This window comes from Natator depressus, chromosome 8, assembly GCF_965152275.1.
Source record: "Natator depressus isolate rNatDep1 chromosome 8, rNatDep2.hap1, whole genome shotgun sequence".
In the NCBI taxonomy this organism is placed as follows: Eukaryota; Metazoa; Chordata; order Testudines; family Cheloniidae; genus Natator; species Natator depressus.
Genome location: NC_134241.1, coordinates 64,160,122 through 64,183,351, shown reverse-complemented (window position 1 = coordinate 64,183,351; position 23,230 = coordinate 64,160,122). Strand labels below are relative to the sequence as shown.

The window sequence follows — 23,230 nt, the reverse complement described above, 5'->3', positions numbered from 1 at the left end:
TGGCAACATTTTCAAACCTGCATGCCAAAAGTGAAGCTCCTTTAGAAATCCCAGCACTAAGAGCGAGGCATCCAACTCTCACAGAATTTCAATAGGAGTCAGGCATCTAACTCCCTTAGGCTCTTTTGAAGATTCCAGGCTAAACTTCCAAGTCTGTCTTCAGGCATCGAGATGGAAGGATGGCCTGATTTTCAAAAGCATAAAGAATCTGCAGCTTCTATTAACTTCAACAGGATTTAAGAGGGCTCAGGGTTTTTTTGTGTTTTTTTGGATAATCAGGCTATTTGTATTTAGCTGTTTAAGGGCTTGTCTTCATTACCATGCTAAATCAGCGCAGCTGCACGGACATAGTGCATGTGGTTAAGACGCGCAATGCTGAGAGGAGAGCACTCTCCTGTTGCATAATTTCTCCACCTCAGTGAGAGGTAGAAGCTACATCAGTGGGAGACTTTTTCCACAGTGCCCTTAGTTGACCTAACTTACATTGCTCAGGGGGGTGGCTTTTTCACACCCCACGTGTTGTAAGTTACATCAACTTAAGCAGTATTGTAGACAAGCCTTACATGTGTACTTGGGGGTTAGGCTCTCAAATTTGAAAAGTTTGGCCATAATGTGCATAGCAAAACTTTACTATGAAAAATAGCACTACACAGATTTTAGTGTTTTTAAAATGACCAACAAAAAATGGGATCTTGACACCCTGCTGACTGGCACCATTTAGTTAAAATAAATAAATAAATAAACCCATGCCTCACTTTGATGAAATTTATTATTTTGTGTCCCGTCCCCCTCAATAATCTAACTATTCAACAAAAACAGCAAAAAATGTAGAAATACAAAAAAGTAACCAGCTATTTGTAACATTACTGAAAACTAAACTATTATATTTTGTTAAAGTTTCTCCCAGTTCAAAACCTTGCCTACTTAGTTTTACCCAAAGCAAACTGTCAGCCAAACATAAACCGCTTGACATCAGAATAATAATGTATTATAATATGTAAATAAAAACAACTCTGATAGAGATTTAACACTAGGGGTCCCTGCTATACTAATGTCAGGATCAATTTTCAGCTGATATATTTAACAATGTCCTGAGCTATCACATAAAATTTCATGTTTCTTTGTCTTCCAGAGGAACTGGAGCAGAATTGCAGACCAACAAACGAAGTGAGCTGAAGGCAATTTGACCAATGTCTTCTGTGTGAATTCCACAGAGGCTGATGAAGCATGTTATCAGGTCTCCAAGGTACAGCACAGTCAGTCAGTTGTGCCATAAAATTAAGAAATTATTAGAGTAAGCCATTTTCTTGACCTTCATGAAAATGCCAGGAATACAGAGAAGTCTTGCACTCTGCATTAAAGTACATCTTTCCTAACTGGCATTTACTAACATTTTATTAAACATATGCCAACTCTGCCAAATAATCAGAAAGTGCAGGCGCCCTAACACAAGGGCAGAGACTGGCTTTTAAGAAGCTCCACCTGTCTCATGCAGTCTGGTATCGTAAACTACTTCTGTGTCGCAGAGTGCAACATAGTGTTTGAAGGATAGACAAAAAGGACTAAGATGAAAGTGATTTCAAAGCAATCCTGTAAGCCTTTCTTCAGGAATCAAAATCATATAGAGACTGAAATAAACGGACAAGAGTTTGAAATAGGCTATAAAATATCATGGCAAATTTTAATTTATTTATTTTGTAGGAAAGGATCTCAAGTAAATGATGCTTCCTAATAAGGCACATGACAATCTCAATTATGAGAATAATTATTCTATGCACTGTGTGCTGTTTTATATTCCCAGCAGAATGTTTTTCATCTCATCAAGAGTTTCCAAGGCTGTCTAGTGTTTCTGTATATGCAAAACATATTTGAGCTTCACTCCCTCCCCACCCCCCCAGCCCAAAGCTTCACTAATTAAAAAAGCCCTGTCAAGTGGTCAGACAGACTGGAACTAGAGGATTATAGGTAAGAGGGATGAAATGAAGGGTTGAAAGCTACAATTTCTCTTTCTGTGGTAGCCGCAGAAGTAGCTGTTCTAGACAGGCAAATTAAAAAAGCGGCTGCCTAGGCTAGCAGGCTTTGTAATATCTTGTTCCCCAACAGAAAGTCATCCAAACCCCACTTGTAAGATGCAGTAACTGCTGGGTTGTTTCTTTCTCCCTCTTCCCATGCAAGCACTACACCCTCTGGCTGGTTTCCTTCCGGTCCTTGCTCACTGAGTCCATTCCTTCCATTCCCTCACTTTTTTGTCCTGCTGTGTGAACAGTCATTCCTCGGCTTTTGACTAGTGTTCCATGCTGGGAGCTGCTAGCAAACAAAGAGAATACTTTTAAAAAGGAGAGAAATTGAAATGAAGAGGGGAGAAACAATCCCATTCTATCCACTTTTGTATACACAGTTAAGATTGTTCAACGTGAGAGATTATTTATACGCAATGTTAACCACATTTGGTGATGGGGGGGGGGGAAGCTCTGTCCAGTCAACCGAGATAATGAAAATTCCCTCTCAAAAGTTCTTTAGGAAAAGACAAATGACTAATGTGCATGTAAGAAATATGGTGAAGTAATTATCTACTTGTAGCTGAATATTTTCCAACAGAATGGGGGCTTCCTGTCTCCCCAGTCCAGTTTCCAGCCTATTTACTCTGAATCTCACAGAAAAAGTTGCTATGTTATCTTTAAAACGATTTGTCACATGATGGAGTGTGTGTTATTCTCTAGTACTGCAATTGCTTGAAGCTCTGTGGGATACTGCACCCAAAGAAAGGTGAACCACTGTAAAAACAAACATACAGACGTGAAAAGCTCAGACTTCGGCCCAAATTCTTAGTTCTACACCAGCTGCAGATTCCCCCAGAACATGGGAAACCTTGGCTACCCGTTTAGGACAGCTTTCAGGCCCCTTGCACCGGCAGAGCCAGGATTTGTCCCCTTTTGTGCCTGCATGTTTATATTGTGACATCATCCCATCTGTCTAGTCAATTTATGTGTGGGGGTCTGCAGTCAAAACAAATTTATCACCTCAGATTTGCTATTGGTGTGTTGCCTAGGAGCTGGGATTTCAAACATTGCTGTAGCTTTTGATTTTGTTGTTGTCATTGTCAATGATAGTGCTGCCACTTACATGGTGTCTTTCATCGGAGGGTCTCAAAAGCTCGTTATGAGCATTAAGGAAACCAGTTTTACAGAGGAGCTGTGAGGCAAGTAGTGTATCCATTTTATGGATGATAAACAGAGTCACAGAGGTTAAGTGATCTGTCCTAGGTCATACAGTGACATTTGATGAATTCAGACAGTGAATTAGTGATAGCAAAGCCAGCACTTCGGGTGGGACTGTGAAAATTCATTTGCGGGCCACCCCTTCACTGTGATCAATCAATCAACTTGTGGTCCACACTTCTGCATAGGGCCAAACTAAGAGCATGGGAGATTATCAAAATGATCCTCTGGGCTACATCCAAAATTTAATCAAGTCACATTTTCTAGAGAAAATACAGATTTGGTGAAGATCTTTAGGTTCTTCCCACAGATCCTGCTTCATAAACTGGACCCTGCTGCTTGTTCCTTTCAAGTCTAGTGATTAGCTGACATTTAGCATTGGTTTAATAATTTCCAACCTATCTTCATAAGGAAGAGGGCCAGGAATTTAAGAAGGGAGATTGTATTTTTACATTTCTACTTCCATCACATTACAGGGGTCCAGGATTTTGTAGTGGGTAGTGAGTGGGAAGAGGGAAAGGATGGCTCCCAAGAGCCAGAGCAAGGAATCCGACCCAGGAGTCAAGGCTTCCACACCAGTGTTTTGTTCACTAGACAACACTTAACTGCAGCTTTTGACTAGCAATGCTGATTTTTGTTGGTATTTTGCCTTTCAATCTCAGCCTCTAAAGAATGTAGTTTTTAGAATGAGGATTACATTTACGGCCTGTCAAACTTAGCGGCATTCTTTTAACAAACTCCATAAACGCTATTTAAAAATATATCTTGCATATACACTAGTGATGCACTTAATCAATGGTAGAGAAAGGGAGGGAGAGACACACAGAGGAGCAGGGAAGACAGGGCATAGAAAACCCTTTGGTTCTTGTAGCATAAGCAGGAAGTGGATTAACTGAAATCAAAGCCTTTCAGAATCAAGGCCTCTGTTCTGCAACTGACTGCATGTAGGAGTACCCTTGCACTCACATCGAGCCCCATGGAGAGTCAGTACATGGAGAACAATTGCCGGATCAGGGCTAAAGTCAGAAGAATACGTTCCAGCCTTAAGGTCAAACTCAGTCCTCAAACAATAACATTTGCACATGATCTCTTTAGTTTGCCTTTCAAAAAACAATTGCATTTTAAATTTTTTTTTATAATCCTAAAATTTATAAAAATGCTTCTTATGCTACTGCAAAGAGATGGTACAAATCTATTATTTATTAGTACAATTTTTTAAATGAAAATAAAGACTTTCATTCAGCTTTTAAAAATGAAGAATAATTTTGAATGCCGAATAAAAATATCAAATTTTAGCCCCAGTGGAGCAAGTCTACATAATGAAGTCCATACATGAGGAACACAGGAAAATAAAAAAGGTGATCTGATGAATAAGCAATCAGTTGATCACAAAATCTTAAAATTAGCCTCTTATATTGCTCAAGTAATTTAGTAGGAGCACCTTCAATGATATATTAAAACTAGAGGCTACTGTTGACTTCTACACTGAATGCAAACTCTGAAAACCAGAAAGGCCTACAAGGCCTATTAACAAAAACTCTGCAGTAATTTAGCTGTTAATGAATAAAATTATGGCTTAATGTTTCAGCAATAGACTAGAGAAAATCTAGCAAAAGCTCCTAAAATGCCGGTGAGATGCTTAAAGCCATACCCTGCTCATTGAGAGGCAAGCCTTAAAAGCCAATCACTATGTGTTATAGCAACATGTGCAGTTATAATGGACTTCAACAGATCAAAGAGTCAGAGTACATAGACTTTTATCAGAGGATGCTTACCAACAATGAGCCTTAAGAAGTAACAACACTAACAGGATTATTGTGGATGATAGAAACAGAATGCACAATTATTGTAAAGTAATGAGCATTATCTGATGTGAATAGCTGCCACTGAAGAAAACCACCACAGATGACAGAGACCTGAGTCATAAGGAACCAGTAAATGCCAGCGTATTTTTCTCTGTTACACTGAATTGCATTAGAAGATACCTAAGACAGAATCATTTGTATTGGTTTTTTTTTAAAAAAAATCAAGGCATCTATAATTGAACATAAGAAACCGTGATAAAAAAAAATCAAACTGCTTCACAACATCCGCAGGGATTGGATGTAGCTGTTCATCACCTGTGAACATATGACAAAGCAGCCAGTGCTATGTAACATTAACCCATAGAAACAGGTGAAAACAAAACCAAATAGGAGCCCCCCTCCCCTCCCAAAAAATATGAAGGCTAACTCATGGTTGAATGGAGCAGAAACAGAAAGCCCTTTTCACACACAGCAGAATGTACTGAAAGCTGCTAGCAGATCTACAGCAGACCTTGAACATTACTACCTTATATTATATATTGTATGCACTTATGCTATACTAGATGTTTTAAACAGTGTCCAAAGCAGACTTTAAGGTCCAACCAAAGCCAGACATCTGAAGGTCATGACATCCTTTCAAGAGAAAGTTTCAGTGCTATGAGTTTGTCAAGAGACTGAAACTTATTGAGAAGATTAAACATACACAAAGGAGAAACTGCCCCACTGCCATCTTCTCAACTACACTTGAATCAGAAAGATCAGAGAGAGCTTGGAAAGTAACTAGATACTTGAACTGGTCCATTAAAAGGAATAAAGGAGAATGGTAGTGCTCTTCAATCAAGCTGGAAACTCACCTTAAGGTAGATAACCGACAAGTCAGTTCCTGAGGCAATTTCTTCTGGCTACAGTTGACACATAAGGGTCCACAAATGCCTCCAAAGAGGATATTTTAGTGACTAAGGAGAGAGAAAAACATGTGATTACAAAGAATTAGTGGTATGCAAATAAGGCATGGTCCACATAAAATCCTGGGGGAGGGAAGGCCATTAACATTTTTTTTAAAAAGCTGTATTCAAGTATATGTGACAAACTAGAGATACTAAAAATATTCATGAGGGGCTATATTGTACCATTTACAATGGACCTCCAGTTCCACTTCCAACAAATGCTACAATACTGATCAACACAATTAAGTGTATTTGAAGTTCAAGGTTTTTCACATTGCCTTATGAATTCAAACAAGGAGTCACAGATGAAGGTAACATTACAAAGGAACATGAATCTATAGCAAAAGTGGGCTAATTCTGCATTGTAGATAGGCATCCCTCTCTCCTCACCACACACGTCTGATCTATTTGAGAAAAAGCAGCCCACATACGGATAGCAAAAATTAGAATAGCATGTTAAGTGGAAAGAGCCATTCTAAATAAAGCAAAGTATGGGGTTCATGTACACATGTGCAAAAATGGAACCATGAGAATTTCTGTGCAAAATTCCATGGAACAAACATGGATTTTTTCCCCCACTGATCTGAAAAAAAACATACCATGCTTGTTCAATTATGTATTTATTTTAATATATATATCACACACACAGTATCACATCACATCACACCAGTAAACATTGAGGAAACAGCAAGCTCTAGCTCAAACATTTGTTTGTTACTGAAAGACAAGCATTAGAATTGTATGTTAAAATTTCATGTACTGGTGTAAATGTGATTTCCCTCCCCCCCCCCCCGATATATCTTATCCTTATTTAAATGAGAAAAGTGTGTTTTCCAGACATTTAATTTTAGAATTTCTTAAAATGAAGTAGCTTGCAATGCAATTAACAGAGGTTGTACCTTTGGAACAAACAGCATAGTGAGATTAAAGTTTTTGACATAACTAGAGCACATTGAATAGGATGGGGAAAAAATATTCAAAACAAGGCTAATATTTTCTCTTGCCTGAATCCTACCCAAGCTTTCTTCCATAAGAGAACTATTAATATCATTATTTGCCTTAATCTGTGTTAGGTTTACTATTGTGGAAACATATAGTTACACTATGCTGTTCTATTGCGTCATTAAATGTGTTCATAAAGCCTATGCACATAGATTTATGCAGGCACCTCAGTAGCATTAATAGAAGCTGTGTGTAGAAATCCCTTGTGTCTCAAGTGAAGAACAGACCACATTGTGCAAGGGGGAAAAACACCATCCATAAACAAATGTATAATGATGGAAGACCACAGATCTTAAAAGACTGTTGCACATCTGAAATATTCACTAGCTATATGCCTATAACATTAATTTGGTAGCACAGAGAATGGTGATTTGGAGTTTCATACTACTTTGAAAACTTGATATAACCAAATAATTCAATTAATTTTGAATAGTGATGATACATCTGACTCCCCACCCCATGTCCTCTGTTTTAATGAATCATGCCATTTTGCATTTTAAAGAGTATGGGACAAATCCCTGCTGAAGAAGGGCCACAGAAGGCACAAAACGCAGAAGAACCATTATAGTGCCACTGCATGAAGGGGGAAGAGAGACCAGATAGAAGAAGTCCACAACCTTTGTTTGTCACACACTGAGCCAAGCTACATTGTAATTAACTCCAAAGGAGTGTAGGGAAAGGAGGGTTGTGGGCAGATCATGTTGTGAGAAGGGTGAGGTTAATAAGTTTGAAAACTGCCCAGATTTTCAGCCACAAGACACAGTGGGCTCCGGCCACTAATATAGCCTGTTGGCCATAGTAATGGCCACAGACTAGCTGCATGGGTGTCCGGAGCTGTAGCCTCAGACTGAAGGCAGCTACAATCCTCCATCCTGACTACTTTTACATTTACTAGGGATTTGAAGAGGGCATGGATTTGGGGATTTCATGCTGTGCACTTTTCTGCAAAAGATGACAGCAGTATATTATTAACAAGAGACAAATTGTGCTACCACAACACAAATAATACACAAGAGTTGGGGTTGCTACATGTGGGCCACACTGTGCTAAACACTGTACAAACAGTGAGAAGAGTTTTTAGGTTAACTAGACGACAGAAAGGGTGGGAGGGGAAAAACAGAGGCACAGAAAAGTGAAGTGACTTGGCTAAGGTCACTAGTAAGCCTGTGGCAGAGCTGAGAACAGAACCCAGGTGCCCTGAGTCCTTGATCAGTGGCCTATCCAGTAAACCACACTGCCTCTGCAAAGTGATGATTGGTTTACGTCTGAAAAGATGGCACAGTTAACAGGAAAGGGGAACAGTCTGAAAATAGTGTGAATTTAAAAGGACTGAGTTCGGAGAGTATGGTAACATGGCAGCTCTCTCCCCTCCTTTCTTTGTTAGAATTTAGATAGGAGATTATTTATCAAATAAATAGACATTTCTCCTTAGGCAGAGGAAGCTAGAGCAAATGGGGTTTTAAAGGCAAATGGAAGTCCAGTAATACAGCATTTCCAAAACTTTACTAACCCTGCCTCATTTTCAAAATAATAGAGATACAGATGGAGAGGCCAGTTTATTGGAAAGGTCAAAACTAGGATGAGGGCCTATTATTCATACGGGATCAAGTTTATTGCAGCCTGTGGCAGACAGCAAAAGGGAAGAAGTGTCCTGGGGTTTTAGTTCCCAGTTTGGTCACTTCAGCAGGATGCTTGTTTTATTGCCAGAAGTTCATCTAGCCTATGGGAGATGTACAAGGGAAGAGAAGAGAAACAGATCCTTCTCCCTGTAAAGAGGAGTCTAAAATGGCCAAATCCTGAAGCTTGGTGAGCTCCCTCAATTCCCATTGATTTCCATGGAAACCAAGTATGACAAGGAGATGTTCAGCACCTTTCAGGATCAACCTCATGGGGCAGTGGGAGCACCACTTCCGAGCTACTACTTCGGAGGAGTAACCAACCATATTAAACAGAAAAAGAAATCAATTCTCCCTTGGAGCTATTAACCTGATTTTGAGCATTCTTTCACAGAGCTGTTGAAACAGTCATTTGGTGTCTCAGTAGCTTTGGTCTGATGACTTGCTTTAATTCAGATAGGGTTTCTTATTCATATTTAAGACATGATATCAAGTCACACACCCTAGACTGGCACACAAAGGGATCCTCTATATGCAGATCTCCATTCTCCTGTGTAAAAAGGGGACTCCACTTCACCATGGTGGTTTTATTCGAGACCTCAACTAGGACGCTCAGAGAGTCCTCAAATGTGTACAAAGAGTGGGGAGAAGACCATGTGTCCTGTCTGGGAACGAACCACATTCCCCAATGGTACAGTCCCAGAAAATATACCACAAGGAGAAATTCACCAAGATTCATCCCTTTAACCTCCCTCCTGTGAGTTTTCCCATCAGAGGAGCAATGAGACCCATTTAAAAAAAATGGATAAGAGTTTGAGTGTCTACTGATATAAAGTTACAGTCAGAATAATCTGTGTGCATCTCTACTAGGGATGGGCAGAAATTCAGGTTCAGCTGTTAGTCACCAAATTTTGGGGCGGTGGGAAGTGATGTAAAGAGACTGTACTACAAATTCCCGGGAAAATATTTTTACCCCTACCAAATTGCTCACTAGAGACTGAAGGGTTTTTGTGGTTTTGATTTAAAAAGAAAAACAAAATAAAAAAAGAAAACCCCACAGTCACATCTCCAGCATTCCCACAGAATGTACTGGGGTGTTTGGGGGAAATGCAAGATTAGGCCCCAGCTGGGTGCTAAAGGCATGCGAGGGATTTGAGTTTCTTATCATCCACCCATGGCCCAACTTCTGTTACAACTGTACAAAAGCAAGACATCAAGAGCTCAGATTGCCCCTACGTTCTTCACTCTGAGTTTAGGCATTGCTGAGCTCCCAGCTCACTGAATAAGTTTTACAGTGGGCTGCAATACCTAAGCCAGTATTGGAAATACAAAAAGGCACTTCTCATTCAGTTCAAATTTGACTTGAAACATTTTTAAAAAGTTGCTGTTTTCCTTTACATGCTATATAAGATGCCATATTCAGTTCTGAACTCCATACATGGCTCCCCCAGGACTTAAATGGCAATACTGTGACTTGGAGGCAAATTTTATCCCACTATATTGTACTTTACTGTACATTCTGTATCTGCATCACTGCAGCCACATCCAGGGGGGTGTCAATGGATACAACATTCTCTGATAGCAAAATCATATCCCTTCCTTCCTGCAATTACAACACTATTCCATACAACAAACACAGACATCTGGAAACCTACTACCATGATAGCAGCTGCGACTCCTGTTCTAAAATCAGGAAGTGAGCTGTACTCTCCTCAGGGTTTTAATTGTTATGGAACATGCTTGTAGCTTTAAAACACAAGAGCAGCAGCCAGTTTGATCACTGAAGGAAATACTGTATAATATACAATTTTAATGGAAAAGGTGATAGAAGTACCATAAATACATCTGTGTGCACACATGCACACACACACAGATCTCCCTCCCCTGTTATATATACAACAACTATATTGTAATAGGTTAATTCATCACTGCTATAATACCATGGAATTGGAATTTTTTATATTTATTTCATTAGTTCAAATTTAAAGTGAAGTACAATGGCACAAGCCATGAGCATTTAATTTTTTAATCAAAGGCAGTGTTATACCAAGCCATCAGTTATCAACATTTATCAGGGTTAATGATGATTTTAAACTTAGTGACTTTCTACTCTCATTTTAAAAGGCAGGCAGAGTGGTTGGGGGAAATGCTAGTCATTACTTGTGTCATGCTGTCCCCTGGCTTTAAGTTTATCTCATTAATCCTCATAGTAGCTTTAAGGCAAAAAAGTGCAACAGTAGCTACTTGAATCAGCAGACACTGACCTCTGCTATGTGAGAGGGACTAACCGTTTGTAATCTTGATCCTTATCAGGTTATTGAGGCCCAGGAGAGAGAGAGAGAGAGAGAGAGAGAGTATGTAGTGTAGTTGTAGCCGTGTGGGTCCCGGGATATTAGAGAGACAAGGTGGGTGACCCACGTCTCTTGGTGTGAGACAAGCTTTCGAGCCACACAGAGCTCTTCTTCGGGTCAGGGAAAGGTATTTCCAGCATCACTGCAAAACGCAAGGTGGAACATATTTACTACAAGTTGTTAGCACCTAATGTAAGGGACCATTCAAGGTAGAGTAGCCTGTTAACAACTCTGCACTCATAGGACAAGGAGGGAGTTACTGGGTTATAGATTGTTGTAATAAGCTGAAAATCCAGTGTGTTTGTTCAGTCCATGATTTTTAGCATCTAGCAGAGTAATGAATTTAGGCTCCCAGGCTTGTCTTTTGAAAGTGTTACGCAGGTTTCCTTTGAGGACGACAATGGAGGTCAGATATAGAGTGATAGCTTTGTGAAAAAAAACCTTCACCCTGTGTGAATTTATTCGAGAACATAATGATTTTCTAGTTTCACCCACACATTAGTTGTTGAGGGTATTTAATGTTCTGGATGTTGTGATAGTCATGTGTAGGACCCATGGATCTTGAAAGGTGAGTTATAGGGGGTGTTGATCATTGTAGCTATGGAGATGTGTCAGGTTTTGGATCTGTTATTCTGGAAATGTCTGGTGCCACTTTGAGTTGGTGTGTCCTGGTCTGCAGGGAGCTTGCTTCTGATGAGGACCTTGGAGAGGTTGGAAGGTTCAACCTCCACTTCTGGCTTTGCTCTTCAATTAGTTCCACTAATGACTCTTGGAATGGTTCTATTGAAACGTACTACTCAACATAAAAAAAAAAAGAGTATAAAATCAGATCTTATAGAAACGCACAATTTTCTAACATCACTAACATCACAGCTCCTGTGGTTAACTTGTCAAACTGTGTACTTGAAAGATTCCCAGTGATTCTTTCACCTCTTTCAGATACTGATTACTTTCCCCAATTGATCTGATTGTTACAATATTGTATTGAGGGTATCAAAAAGGAGATATGACATCACTTTGAAAGCCATGAATCCTTTAGTCCTGCCAGAGTACTTACTCAGCAATGCCTATTCCCCTAGAGCTAGCAATAGGTAGCACCGAATACCTTGTTCACTTTCCATTCCCCACAGCCTCTCAGAAGTTAAACCCACCTGCAGCTCAGATGAAGGAAGAGGGAATCCATCACAATATTCTGCCTTACTATTTAATATGATCTTTCAGTTGGAATCTGTTAATAATAGTCTTATCAGTGCTGATGCAAACAACTTCTCTCCCGCCTCTTTGGGGTATCCTTTTCAATATTTAGATTCCAGAGTTGATCTATTCCTACCATAGGATTTGATCTCCATGCCCATTGTAAAACCTGCAGGAGTAACCTTACATTCAGGAGGATGGGGAAGGGCGGTGGGGGGGGGAGGGGGAGGGACACAAAACAAAAAAACTACACTTTTTTCCCCTCAGAGTTTCCTCCAAATATTTTCAAGGAGGGCAGGATTTGATCCCAAACAAACAGAAGCAGCAGCAGGTTAGGCCACAATTTCTGGAGACTAGCTGAAGGCACAGGACCTTCTTCATAGAGTCTGTGCCTCTACTGGATTTGCAGCCTTAGCTGCTTAACACTCCTTACCCAACAGAATCATGCTGCCAGACTATCCATGGGATCCTAGAAATGCCCCCATTAAATAGGAGGAGGTTCCAGCAGGGAAGGTGATTGAGATGTAGGCCAGTTCAACTGCTGTTGATTTGTGAGTGAGTGAGGAGGTGAAAAACGATGCATGTCCATCCACTGCTGAACTCATTCCTGTCCAGGGCTCCCATTTCCAACAGCTAGCTTCCCTGTGTGCAGTCTACAGAAAGGCTATCGGGGAAGTAGCTGTTTTCCCCCTCCCAGCACCCACAAGCCAACAGTGAGAGATTTCTCAGGATTGATAGCATTCTTGGTTTCCATTTTCAGCAAATGATACACATTTCATTTTATAAGTAGCAGTGCACAGGTTCCACTCACAATTATTTTATGTAAATGAGATAGAATTCAAACAACAAAACATCTGAGGTGTTTAAATTTCAGCAGCTCTGACATTATGTGTAATGAACTGTGTCTATATGTATGTACACATGCAAACAGACACACACACCGCCCCAAATTAGAAAAAAAGATAAATTTGGGACATTCAGCATCAAAAACTGCGGGCATTTATCCTTTGAGCTAAGAGGAGAATTTCTTCAGTAGCGAGTAAATACCAGGCTGTTATAGTCATTGGGGAGATACAATGACACTAAACCAATGCATTTCATATTCAATTGTTCCTATCCGGAAAGCAGCTCTGACCATAGATCTTTCCCTGCTAGAGAAGAAGGAGACCTGTTCTTTAAGAAACCAGTTTCTACTTGCATAAAGAGTAAACATTAGGCACTCAGTAAAGATCAAGATTCATAACAAAAAATGGGATAAGTACATTGGCAGAGCAATGACACGAAAGAGGTGGAAAGGATATGGGAGGAAGAGTTTTATTCCCTTTTTGCCATTAGTTTTACCAAAATAATCAAACTCTGTTGTTCTACTCATATCATCTCCGATTAATAAAACAAAGAAAGTGGAAGGAGATATGAGGAATATGATGAGGAGAGGCCCTTCTTCCCATACCTGATGGATGTCTCAGTTTGTTTATATTGGTTGACAGAAGAAGTTTACACCAAAATTATGTCACAGAATATTTATTGTTGTCAGAACTTCAGGTCACAATTACTGCAATTCTGGTAAGCTATCCTTGTCTTGAAGCACCCAACACCTTGGTTTTTGGCCTACTAATCATAGCATTATGCCTAATAGCTTCAGTAAGGGAAGCCTCTAGCAAGTCTCATTAGCTCAGTCATACCTGGAGGGGACGATCTTGGAGAAACTGACCTAATGAAGGCAACAAAAAACAAGGTTTATTAATAATCTTGCTGTCTTTTTATTAACTATTCGGTATTAAGAAAACTGAAAACCAAAGCCTTTACAGTACTTGAGAGTTTTACCACATCCTAACATGCAGAAGGTTATGAAATAGCTTGATTTATTATATAAAAGTGTACAGGATAAGTAGGCTGCTGTGAAAGTAGCAAAATTTTCCACAGGTTTGAAGAATGATCCTTGAAAGGATCACTATGGCCAGTAAAAAAAACCCCACCAACCACACTGGATTAAATACACCTCAAAGGAGTAACCTCTGTTTTGAATAACACTTCTTTAAATTAACATGGTAGCCTTAATTCTCTTGACTTCTGTTTGTCTATCAATATTTGCATCATTCAACATAGAAATGGCAATTGAGTTTTAGACCTGGTTTATGCAATGAGGGGAAGAGGCACATGCACACATTGACTAAAGGTTTGGGGATTTCTCCAGTTTACTAGATGACTGGTTTTGGAGAAGCTGCCTTATTGACCAACAATTTACTTTTGGTTTGTCCATAGAACAAAAATAGGACTTAAGTCATGCATGGCATGAATATTTTGGTAAGAGTACATAAACTTAACCCTGGGGAGGGAGGCAAGTAGTGGCAGAAAATATTTAACTGGTATGGCAATCGAGTTATATACAATGAGCCAATGTACATGAAAAGTGGTATGAGTAACTGCAACTTACAAAGGCTGTATTCTTTTGTTTGGGTTTGCTCTATTTCTTTGTATTGTGTATCTATCATCAAAAGTCCCCCCACTAGAAATCTGGAATACTTTAAACAAGCTTAATTTACACAATATTTATTTTCCCTTTTGAAATATGTATTTGAAAAAACAGCTCACAACCTATTATACACACACACTTCATGAGGTATTCAATGATCAGGCCGATTCCTGGAAAGAATCACTAATTTGGCAAACAAACAGTTACAGCATACATTACACTAAGGTGTATTAAAAGTCTGGCTTCCATGAGGGTGAGGAATGTGAGCAGCTACATAGCTTAAATCCAATGAGCAAAACATACCCTAGTTATAATTTTAATAGCAGAGAATTAAAAAAAAATAGAAAACTCTAAAAGCCAGAGAGAGTATTACAACAACTTGGTGGAACCAAATGAGATATATCAGGGATGCAGTCACAGGGTTATGGGAAACTCTGTTACAGCTGAACATCAATGGCTGCTTGTAAAAGTTAGCTTTGTGTGCTACTTTAATGAAAGTATAAAGGAGCATATTAAAAAGTCAACAGTACAAAGAACACACAGTCATGATATAGTTCACAACAGTGAATTCTGTACTGAATGGCAAAACTGGGCATGGGATATCAAAATATAAACTGCTTCCCTTTGCTTTGCAGCCTTGTAATGACACAAGCCAAGCACCCTAACCAGAAAAAGCCTATGGTAGGGGAAAAGAAAACACCACACACCTCTTTTCCATACAGAACAGTAGTGTCTTTGGACAACATTTGGCTCCACAAGTTCAAAGGGGGCTATTTTATCTGCATTCTAAGTACAGACCCAAAGATTTCTCGTCTCCACACTATAGCTATTTTGTCCCATTTAATGTCATTTAAATTATAGACGTGCAGCAGCCAAGTAGTCAAAACACCACATCATCTGACGAAACACTGCATTATAATGTCAGCGTGTCTGTGTTTTAACTATTCTTTCTTATACTGTACTTGTCCTCAATCAATCACACACTCACTCTCTGCCAGAGAATAGCTGTAAGAGACAGCTATCTTTAGAGCTCGCTAAAGTTTCTAACAAAGGGCCCTAATACTTCATCCACTGCACAGGCAAGACTCCTTGATAGCCAAAAATTCCATTGATATAAACAAAATGCAGGATCAGACTAAAAATCTTTTATGATTATATAAACTAGGACTGTGAGAGGCAGCTAGATAAAAGAAAGCACAAAGTTTCTTTTAATTAAATTAAGCTAGATCAAATATGTTTTTTTCCTTTTAGTCTTTAGGATCTTTGCATCTTAGGTACAGTAATACCTACATATACAAATAGATGGAAGCACAATATTTTCTGGGAGGCACATATGGGCCTTTGCGTCTATCAAGTTATTTGCAATAGCAAATACCCATTAAATCCTTCATACTTCTATAGCACATTCTAACTGGACTAATTAATTTAGCTTCAACACTGCTTTGTGGTTGGGAAATACTCTAAGGCTCCCCCCTCCCTCAACTCCTTCCTCAACTATACATGGCAAAACTGAAGTAGAGAAGTTAAGTAACAGGAACCCAGGGTCACATCAAGTCAGTGGCAGAGCTGGGACCAGAATTTACATCCCTACCCTTCCAAGCCTGCATATTAAATCACTTCCTCTGATGCTTTCTTTGCAGAGGAAGGCTCTAACATCAGATATAAACAAAGGAACTGCTTTCTTTGAAATTCAGCTGTTTTAAGGCCAGAGAATTGTTCTTTTGGGGCCTGATCCGGCAAGACCTCACATGGGCTACTCCACTGAATACAAGAGAGATTACTCAGGTGAGTAAGGACCAGCAGGATTTAGCCTCATTTCTTCCCCTCCTTCCCACAGATCATAGTTCTCCATAATCCAAAACGGAGTGTTGCCCATCAGTTTGGACACACCTAAGGAACTGAAGGTTGTAGGTCACTAGACTCCTCATGTAAAATGAAAAGCACACACTGAAACTGATTATAATGGGCCAAATTTATCCCTGGTATAGGCCAGTTTCCAACAGCACATGACAGGCTAAGCATTTTCAAATATAAAATGAATAGTACCTCCCCCAAAGAGCGCACAATCCAAGATACAGGGACAGCGTAGTAGAGGGGGGTTACAACATGCAAAACGAAGGAAACTAGATAGCATTAGGCCTTGTCTTGATAGTACAAAGTATTTATATTCCAGAGGGGCTTTTTATTGTTATTATCCTCAGACTTTAAAGAAAAGTGCACTGTGTACTTCTGACAAATTCAAACAGTTGACAACAAATATTTTAAATGCAAACAAGAAGATTTTTTTTAAAGTCTGGCTTAGTATAAAGCTTTCTGGAGCATTTCACATATTCAAAGTTTACCAGATAGTCTAAAATATGTTAAAACTAAAGAGGTTTTGGTTTAGTAGCCTATAAAACAGCTGGTCACTTAAATACCCCATTTGCTTCATCATCAGCTTTACTTTATACTACATCACAATTTTTAATCACAGACCTGATCTTTGACTTGGACTTGGATCAAGATACCTCTACTTTTCTCATATCTGAAGCTTGATTCTACTTCCATCATAGTCAATGGGAACACTGATATTGACTTTACTAGGCGCAGGAACTGATCCTCACAATTTAAACTATTTAAGTGAATATAATCATTATTAAAAGATTTCAGTGTGTTTACCATATGAATTGTCATCACTGAAACAAGCAGTTCTCTAGACACACAGAGGTGTACTCAGTAAACTTAAAATATTTTCATAATCTTCTCACAGGAGGTGTTGCACCGTTTAGCTGTTGAGTTAATAAATGCTGTATATATGCACTAGCATATAACATCTGCTTATTGCTAAACTAAGGAGAAATGCATCCACATGTTGGCTGTAGTATTCAAGTCACAGGGTTTAAACTATCGTCAGAAGAGTGACTTCATATAGTTATTTGTTATGACTGAGAATGCATCATTAAGTCAACAGCATTTACCATCTGGCATACCATAATTATTTTTTTATACGGAGATGAGCCTATTTTTCACTGAGGCATCACTGTCTCTCATCTTTCTGAGATCTCTTGCCTGATATTGACCTCACCACATTTGTCCAGACTTAACTTCCAGATTCTATTAGTGCAATGTCATTGATGGGAATGCCCTTAAAGGTTATTCATACCTTAGTGAAATCTGAATCTGCATTGAGTTATTGCCAGGTGCACTTAGTGTAAATGCTGATTTTGGTCTATAAGGGTGGGATTTTCAAGAGCGCCCAGCATTGACCTTACTGTGCTCTCACTGAAGTCAGCAGTAAAACTCACACTGACTTTGGGAAAAAGCTACTTAGGCCAACACTGGGCACTTTTGAAAATCCTACCCCAAAGCTGGCGTGGACCTTAGCTGCCTTCTGGAACAGCTCTTTCCTTATAAATCATCGCAACTATTGTGCTAGCCAAGAAGCTTCTGATTAAAACATCCCTAGATTTGACTGCTTAGGACCTGGAGGCCATATAACTACAATTGGCTTCCCTCCATTGGTTTGGTAAAGGTCGTGTTTGCTGGCTCTCAAGGAAGGATACAAGTCCCAGATGTTTACTGTAAACTTTTCTGGACGGGGTGGCATGATTCTCTAGAACATCCCCTTTGTGTATTTCATTTTAGTTCAGATCAGTCAATATGCTCCAATTTATGCGTGCAATCATTTGCTTTGCATCACTTCACTGGGTCAAAGAAACCATAAACCCACATTAAAGGCTCGTGGATGGCTTCTCCCTGCACAGGAGAATCCTCTAATATCATAAAACTGCTGAAGCAGCTCTTCTCACAGTTCCCCTCCCCCCATCATGGCTACCAGTGTATGGGATATGGCCAGGATCCCAGCTGATCTTTTGATGTCACAACAGCTCCAGGAGCCATGGACAGCTGGGTTTATGTTAGAGAAACCTGAAGGTTGTTGTAACTTATGCTAGTGAATGAACCAGCCCTAGGATTGGGGGAGCACAAAGATGCATATTCAAATACAACATTAAAAAAAAATGGATCAGAGAAAAAACATCTACAGACTTAGGATCAGGAGTGGACAGCAGAACTCCCACTGGTTACGGTTGCAGCGGGATGATAGCATTTAAAACAATAACTAAAATCACAACACTATCTATTTGTAATCCTTCTGTTGTATACAGCTCTCTATCAAGTGATTTTATCACTTCCATATATGCCCAATAGTCAGGTACAAAGGAAAATTTTTCTTTATGATAAACCATGCTGGTGCTACGAACTCATGACTTCCGAGTCCTACTTGGACTGTTTTCCTGGCTACTTTCAAATATATTTACTTTTCTATACAACAACAGATGACTTCTTCCTTTCCCTTTTTTCTGAACACCCAGTGGGATCTCATTTCAATCTGTATATTCCATGATTACCAGAGAGTTAATGATGAAATGTTATATCTACAGCCTGCTATTTAATTCTATTTATATTATTAAGTTCAGGAAAAAAACAGTTTAATACCAAATGTAAAAGTGCCAAAACAAGACACATTAGGATGTCAAGTACGTTCAGACAGATGTATAGCTTTTCTGTGCACACTCCAAGACTCAATCTACAAATTTTCAAAAATAGCTTGCAAAACAAGATATTATTGCATGTGGGTGGGCATAAGACTTAACAAAAACCTGGTGCAATAATAGATTTTTTTTCTTAGCTGTACAAAAAAAGTTTTTGTTCCAGGAGACCAATTGAATATACAGATTTCTTTAACACAAAGGCAAATGATTATTTGTTACCACCTCAGCCAAAATCTATTTTTGCAGCAGTCATTGGTCTTCCTGTGTTCAGACAGGATTGTATTTAGTTGTGTTCACAATGGTGGTATTTTGAACAGTCTGATAAAAAGCCTCAATATGTCAATTTGTTTTAGGTAATTTGAAACCATTCTGCTGCCTGCTGTAGTTAAAACATCTCTTGTGTACTCCATCTCCCTGCACTTAAAATATAGAAGGAAATGTCCTAAACTTGCAATCCCTTAATTTTATAAACATCCTGAAGAAAAATGCTAATAACTTCCTTGCTTAGTCAAATAGCAAACTGTAGGTTTCAGAGCTCTCTGATGGGAGTCAAGACGACAGTGAAAGGCAAAAAGCAATATGTCAGCTCTGTGGGCTGCTTATTTGTTCACTATCAACCAGAACGTGCAGGGAACTGGAGAGGGAGGACAAAGTTAGAGCAGGCCTAGTGCAGCTGTGCTTCCGGAACATTGTACAATTTTAGCACATGAAACCTATGGCAATGAAGATGAAAATATTTTAAACAGACAGAGATAATTTCTGTATTAATTCCAATAATTACTTTAAATCCGACAATTCACTGCAGAGGTTCCCTACAGAGCAGCCATGAATTAACAATCTGTATATCATCATGCTTATCTCAGATAAAACTCTTTTGAAGACCTGCTTTTGAAAGCTGCAAATTTTAACAGATTTTACTGTCCTTGTCACATGCAGAGAAAATGGTACCAAATGGCTCATGTTTTTGTGACTCTCGGAACCTGGATCTGATTGTGGATGAGAATCAGAAGTATGCATTTGCAATCACCTTCAGTGATCTAGCCAAATCCATAGAGGTGGTTCTCTATTTGTGTTTTGGTGTCTTACAGATGCTGTCAATTGACTGCCCAATACAGAATAGGCTGGATATATATTTTTTTTGGTTGGTTGGTTCTTTAAACCAGATATAACAAAACCAAAATAATGGGGATTAGAATTCTATAAGGAACAACAGCCAAAGCTAAATGGAATCAGGATGCAAATGGGTATTCATCACAAAAACACAAACCAAACAAAACCCCAATGAAATGATATATTATATATCTAACCTCCCCAGAAATAAATAACTGCAAACCGGGGAGGTGAAATATAGATATAGATATCTCACCCAGGGCCGGCTCAAGGCACCAGTGAACCAAGCAGGTGCCTGGGGCAGCAAATGTAAAGGGGCGGCAGGACGTCGGGCTCTGGGGCGGCAATCCGCCCTCGGTGGTGGCGGGAATTCAGCGGTCGCTCCGTCACAACGTGTTTCGCGCTTGGTGGCAATTCGGCGGCCACACCATCACTCTGCGTCTGTGTTCAGAGGCGAGGTTTTTTGTTTGTTTTTTTTGCCGCTTGGGGCGACAAAAACACTGGAACCGGCCCTGCTCTCACCTCCCCAGTTTACAGTTTCCAGTATATATATTTATAAAGAGCCTTGAAATGCAATATATTTTGCAACATTTTCAAGTAGGGGTAGCACTTTGAGTTAACATTTGGCCTTCTTGGCTCCTTGTTACAGTCACGCCTTCTCCAAGATATTCCTGTAGTTTATCACCAGACTTCTGTCCATTTGGGAATACTGTTGTCATCCCTCGGTGTTTCTCCAAGGTCCCCCCCGAGAGAAAGTGCATGGCTTAGTATTGGGAGTGTGATGGGGGTAAGACAGACCCAATCAGATGTAGGAGTTCTAGCAGCAACATTTGGTAGCATCTGGACAGTTTTAGTCAGGTGAAAATCATGTCATATAATAGCTTATCAGCTTCACCTCATCTGATAATGTAGTGAAAAAAGTGTACTGCACAAGTAGGATATCCAGTGTCATCCCTCCTTCTCCCCTTGTGTCCAATAATGTTCATTCTTGTGAAATCTCAAACCAAAAAGTTTTCAAAGCCAGCTAAGTAAGATCAACAACAGGGTATCTATTACATATTTTTACAACTTGTTTTCTGATTAGACACTCATTTTGCACATGGAACAAGTATAAACTCTCCCTCTAGGATTGAGGGTTGCTCACCACTGACACTGAACCTACGCTGTGAATCTTGTAGTAAAAAAATTGGTCAGAGTTGGTTTTACATTGTTTTACTAGATAAATAAGTTTGCGAGCTAATACTTTTTTCTTTTTAACTATTTGCTAGTAGCAATAAAAAAGTCTACCATTCCTTATATACCAGTTCTATTTACTTATCTTTATTCCTTAGTCTGAAGTGAGATGGATTTAGAATACTTAAGTAGGTTATACTGAGCAAAAAAAATACTTGAACGCTCAACAGAGGCTTAAATTTTCAGCCACTATAATCACACACCTAGAATCAGGCAGCTGCATACAATGGACCCGTCAAGTTATCAACTGCAGCTAACACTCTTTCTTATAGAGGCAGACTTTGTGGCTCTGGTTTCCTTGCTGAACCTCTCCCTGGAGGACTGCCCAGCTGGAGACAATACAAACCCCCGAGGGCCAATTACTTGGCTTGGTTCTTGTCCACATCACCTGAGAGCTGTCACTTCAACACACAGATAAAGAAACCATATGGAAAAACAGAAGTTGGGGGGGTGGGGGGGAGAGAAAGGATCATAACCAGATTGTTAAGATGACTGCTGTTGTCCTGCTTGCCAGAATATTGATTATTTACATCATAACTCATTTAATAAGGAGATTAAGGGGAGGGGGGTGAACAAGGTCTCTTGTCCACAGAGGTAGTCCACTGAAATACTATCCTGTTTATTGTGAGATGTCATATAATGTGTCTGAAATAGCTAGAAAAATTCAGGCCCAGTCCTCAGCTGGTGTGAAGTCACCATAGCTCCATTGACGTCAATTTACACTACCTGAGAATCAGGCCCTGATCGTAATCATCCATTTTAGGTCACTATTTTGGAGATGGGATTGAAACTTATATTTTCAATCAGAGGCTAAGGCTTAAAAATGGTAAGAAGGGATACTGACGTATATTCCATATTCAAAACTCTACCTCTTCTATGGACTCATTGGGCCATATCCTCAGCTAGTGTTAAGTTAGCAGATCTCCAAGTTTGACACAAAAGTTCTTGGCATCAGTAAATCTGTGGCACATAATTTTAAACCAAGCTAATGTAGCCTGCTCAGGTTTCCATAAGACTAAATTTTGAAATTGCTTTTTCCCCCCAATTCCAAATTACTTTTAAATAATCTGTTAAATTGCATGACAATAAAAGAAAATGCATTCCAATCAAGGCCTTGTCCTTCCGCAGCACGCTGGGCATCAAATCTTTGGCAAGGTCACCGGTTTCTGTGACATTCTAGCATGGCAACTTGATTTAAATTTTAAAAATGAAGGCTTGTAATTAAATATGGAAATGATAAATCTGCACATTAGCCCCTGGCATTACTTATTTTGCCATTATATTCAGTTATGTTCTGCTGTTCCATATTTTAAGTTTTCAGTATTCCAGAAGGATAATTGCATCAGTAAAGTTGGGGGGGAAAGGAGGCAGGGAAGCTGTAGGCTTTGGTAGCTGAGTAGTTTGGAGGGGCTTTTGTTACCTGGGCAGACAGTTTGTAATGGTTGAATTAATACATCAACTGGATGTTTAGGCTGAAAGATCAGCAGTAAAACAGTTAATGCTGACATTTTAAAATTTGCATCTTTAGGTTGCAGAGTAAACAGTCAATTGAGACGAATAAGGCTGTTCACTTTCACTCCTTTCAGACCTCTTGTTTCAGATTGTTTGCAGACTCAGAAAGACAAAACATTGCATTGGTTTATACTTGGTTCCCAGTATCAAAGTTATCTTTGAACCAACGTTTGTTGCTGCTGTTTAAAGAAAGCTATTTTAAAAACAAACAAACAAAAAACCCACAACCCTATAACA

The 23,230-nt window shown here is 39.4% G+C and overlaps 1 long non-coding RNA gene across 2 annotated transcripts in view; it reads left to right on the top strand.

Annotated features, from left to right (window-relative positions):
• LOC141992873 (uncharacterized) overlaps positions 1 to 23,230 on the top strand; it is a 79,562-nt gene that overhangs the window by 40,320 nt on the left and 16,012 nt on the right. For both annotated transcript variants that reach the window (XR_012640681.1, XR_012640680.1), the window contains exons 3-4: positions 1,133 to 1,246; positions 16,247 to 16,391. This is a non-coding gene — a long non-coding RNA (uncharacterized LOC141992873). The remainder of the gene's footprint in view (positions 1 to 1,132; positions 1,247 to 16,246; positions 16,392 to 23,230) is intronic.